General features: G+C 46.0%; 1 long non-coding RNA gene across 1 annotated transcript; it reads left to right on the top strand.

Moving 5' to 3' along the window:
• The first annotated feature begins 476 nt into the window (after positions 1 to 476).
• On the top strand, positions 477 to 1,485 carry LOC138593637 (uncharacterized). The gene is made up of 3 exons (XR_011308325.1): positions 477 to 548; positions 629 to 753; positions 1,247 to 1,485. It is a non-coding gene; the product is annotated as an uncharacterized lncRNA (long non-coding RNA).
• The last annotated feature ends 2,940 nt before the right edge of the window (positions 1,486 to 4,425 follow it).

The following is a 4,425-nucleotide window of genomic DNA, read 5'->3' as shown; positions in this document are numbered from 1 at the left end:
AGCTCCATATGTGAGTAAACGACAGCTGAGGAGCAGAGGCGCTTGTCGACCGGCGTGGCTCTGAGTGCACCTTTAGTGAGGTTAGCCATTCTCTGCTGATTGGGACAGAAGGTCTGACAGTTGTGATAGGCGTCACACCCCTGTTGGGTGAAAGGGAGAGGCACGGCCAATTTCAATTGATAGCCTCCCCCCATGCAAATATAACAAGATTTGTTTGTGTAGTGGGAGGTACCACTGTCACAAGCTTCTGCTTCACCTTGCCCTCTCTGGCTTATTAGCCAATCATTGTTCAGAAGAGGGGATAAAAGTAAGACGTGTCCCTTCTCCCGACCTCTCGCTTCCTGCCTTTTCGGCCCGCCCACTTCCGGGTCGCTGCTTTTGCCGCTCGCCTTGGAGCACAGGTAGGCACACTTTAGCAGGCTGTTTGTTTACATTCGTCAACGTTTCTTTTAACTCAACCCGTAACTCCTTTTAATAGATCCGGCAGTTCCATTGCGGTCGAGGCAATGTATTATTCGGCTCGTTTACCGCCGCTGGCTGGAGCATAGGTGAATCATGGTGAGCTTATGTTGCTAAATGTTGTTAGCCAGGTGCTAAGGTCTCTTTCCGCTCCTCTCCCTTTTAATAGTCTGCTGGTCGCATGCTGCATGGTGGCTGTCTCCCCTGCTACGCAGACCCTCTTCACCCCTCTCCGTCTTTGGAAGGGACGCCAATTAATCAGACTGAACTGGTTTTTATGGACGCTAAAGCTAAGTAAGAGGAGCCCTGAATAATCCACTCGTTTGGACTGTGTGTGTGTGTGTGTGTTTGTGTGTGCGCATGCGAGTGGGTTTTAAAGGTAATCTGCCAAGGTTCGTTGTAGTTTTGTTTATTTATTTTCTGGTTATTGGTGGGATTTCTTTTGGTAACTTCTTAGTAGTTTGGGTTGCTTATTGTTTTGTTTGGGTAATTTGTTTATTGTGGGAATTTATTATAATTATTTAATTTTCATGTGAGAGGGGAACTTCTCTATTTGAGCCCTCCTTTATTGGTGTGTAAAATTGATTAATTATGGTTAACGGAGTTAAAATCTCTGGCCAGAGACTCTTTAATTTTCCTTGTCTCTTGTTTGATCAATTTTTGACTAATTTAAATCGTTACTTTGTAATTTGTTATTGATCATTCTTCAGTTTGGTTATTTTATGGAATATTGTTTGTTTTCCTTCAACCGTGAGCCCTCCTAACTGTGCCTCTTATTTTCCCCTAGAGCTGAAGGCCGATGGTGGTGGTGGTGGTCCCTCCGGGTGGTGGTGATCCCTTCTGTGTGTGTGTGTGTGTGTGATCCCCGTTCAAGGTTTCTTTGTGTGTACATCACGTTTTTGCTGTGTGAGTGGGGTGCTCTCCTTTCTTTTTGGACGTCACTTCCCCTGTCGACCCCCCCCTCCAGCCGGTAAGCCTCAGCCTGAACCCCCTTCCCCAGTTGGCTCTCTTACCCTTTTATCTTGTTTTGCCAAACCTTGTGTTTATTTTAACAATAAAACATATGTGATCATTGAACTCCATCTCCTGCCCTCCCTGAGTGAACGAACCTGAGTGTCCTTTTGTAAAAGGTGCTAATTGACCTTTAGTACGGGTCCTTGGGCCCTAACCCAAGGTGGCGTTGTCGGTACCAACAAAGATCTTCTGATATATGAGTTAGTAATAACCCTTGTGTCGCCACATTTGTGTGCTGTCTTGCTTTGAAGTTCGCTTTACCAAACTACAGATTTCTGTCCAGCCACCCTGTCAAATTGTAGTGCTGCAAAGCTTGGAGATCAGCCAAGGTTGTTTCCAGAGATCTTTTAGGCCGGGTCAGATTTGGAGAGCTCAGAACAGTTTGGATCAGCGCTTTAAATGTCAGCTGTTTAGTCAAATCAAGCGTTAGTCTGGTGTTTTATTGGCCAGGTCATGTGTGTGCGTCACACTAGTAGTTAGGTTATCAACTCTGGTTGTCTGCTGTTGCATTTCGAATCATAACAAAGGAAAAATGACAATCAATGTTACTAAAGTTAAACAACATATCCAGGCTGCCGGAATGGTCACCACGGTCGTTGCCGATCCATTCTGAAGGGCGGCACCAAAGGCCACTGATGAGATGGAGCTTGGCACGCTACTGTTGGAGGAGGGCACTTTTTTCACCCCTGCTTCTGGTGCTTGGCTCACTTCCCATTTGTCTTCAGCGTCTCAAATTTTGGCTTTTCAGCCTTTTTATTTCTTTCAGGTTCTCCCCAAAGGGAGAAAGAGGCAATGATATTTCCAAAGGTTCCCCCCGATGGGAGAACAAAACTTATATATTCCAAAGGTTGTAAATTATTTCCTCAGAGGCTCCCCTGTTGGAGAACGAGCCAGTTTGCAGTGGCTGGTATGGACCCAAGTGGCCCTCCCTTGGACTTTGAGAGGGTTGTGTGTTGTTAGGAGGACCTGGAAAGGGCCAGTGAAATGCCTTTGCTTCCATTGCTTTCTCCTGAAATCTGAGCAGCCAGTCACCAGGCTCGGTGTTGTGTTGAGGACCAGTGGCCTGTTTAGGCAGTGCAGCCTTCACTTGAAGGTTAAGGGCTGAAAGGGAAGCTGTTAGGTGTACCCAGTAATATCTGAAAAGGACTCAGCCCACACCCCTTGTTGTTCAGAGTAGTTAGGGATCCATTGTTGGGAATATGACGTCATGCAAAGGAAACTCATCGTTTGTTTGTTACCGGTTTTGGGAGCTCCAACTCGGCCTGAACGCGTTTGGGAGAGAGGGATTTGCCTTCTGCTGTGATCACATGTTCCAGATAAGTTACTTTAGTTTGAGCAAACTGCAGTTTTGTGACACTTGCTTTGTGGCCATTTTCTGCTAGGAACGTCAGCAGTGCGAGTGTGTCTTCTCGACAGGCTTCAGCTGAAGGGCTACACACCTTTAGATCGAATGTACTGAATGAGGGTGGAGCCTGATGGAAAAGTTTAGCAAATTTTTGAGTCAGCTGTTGATGGAAGTGCGCAGGAGACTCAGAATAAGCTTGGACGCAGCGTGTCCGTGTATTAAACGAGAACGCAAACCAGTACTGGGTATCGGGGTGTACTGGGACCGGAAAAAAAACGACAACGCATTAGTGAGGTCGACAACCGAAAAATTAGTAGTGGTAGTACTTGCAGCAAGATTCTGTGTGGATTTGGTACCTCGGTAACTCTTAGATGAACTGCATCATTTACTGCTTGCAGATCTTGTACAAATCTCCATTCTGTGGGTGCACCCTGGTTTCTAATTTTCTCTACAGGAGAGATAGGAGTCCTGACTGGAGATGTTTCACAAAATACAATGATCCCTCTTTTAAAGGGACTCAAAAACTGGCATAATGCCATTAACTGCTTCTTTATTTTACTTCTTTATTTATGTATTTATTTTTTGAGAACATATTGTTTTGAACAGGCCTGTAATCTCATTTTGGTTGAATGATTAAAGGTTCTGAATTCTTCATGACACCTACATCATATTTATGTTTGGCCCAGAGACATTCTGGGAAAGCCGACAGATAAGGTGGAATTTCAGGTGAAGCCATGGTTACATAGGCATCAGTAAGCAAATCATGTGGTGTGTCCTCAACTAATTGGACAGTTCTGCTGTTGTCAGTCTTGTACGATATACATCACCCTGTGCGCTGTATTCTCTTAGGATCCTCAGTGGCGAACAAAGTTATGACAAGCAGCCCTCTAACGAACCCAGTGTCCCAGATCTTGCCACTTCCAGTCTTGTGGTTTAGCCAGAGGTGCATGCATTATATTTCCCTGAAAAACAAACTTTTGGAGAGAGGACAGGGAAACAGCAACAGCAGACACCAAACTTTTCCAGTATACGTGAGTTAAACTTATTCTCTCTGGTTCAACAACTTGTCTAAACCATCTGTCCTCATACTCTTTATCTGGACCTTCATGAATGTGTGAGGTGCAATGTAAATCGTTTGGCAGGTTTGGGAGAGTCGTTGTGTGTGTGTCTGTGTGTGTGTGAGCGGGTGTGGCGTTCTTACTGTCAGGGCTCGTGGGAGGTTGGACTTCACTCTCTGGGGTCCGCCCACCACCCGGCAGTCAATCTGAAGAAGGCACTCTCTATGTTTTTGCCCCTCCCTTCTTGTCCTTTGGATGCGGGCAGTCTGCAGCCCAATGTCCACTTTCTCCAAAGTTGAAACACACATCCGGATCATAGCCATGTCCTCGACTCCCAAAGCCACGTCCTCTTTCTCTGCCTCGCCCACGGCCACCTTGTCCTTGGCCACTGCCTGTGGCAAACTGCACCATAGTCAATATAGCTTGAGCTCTCATGTCCCGTTGTTTCTTTTCTTCTTTTTCTTTTTGCCGTCTGTCCTGCTCTTCTGCATGTTCCGCACGTAGCAGGACATTTGACAGAGAGGTTGTGTCCCATGTGATACAGGAACG

This window comes from Semicossyphus pulcher, unplaced genomic scaffold, assembly GCF_022749685.1.
Source record: "Semicossyphus pulcher isolate SPU_LCO1_2020_fin unplaced genomic scaffold, fSemPul1.0.p SCAF_1, whole genome shotgun sequence".
Lineage (NCBI taxonomy): Eukaryota > Metazoa > Chordata > Actinopteri > Labriformes > Labridae > Semicossyphus > Semicossyphus pulcher.
The sequence above is the reverse complement of the archived record's forward strand: the minus strand, read 5'-3'. Positions and strand labels throughout refer to the sequence as shown.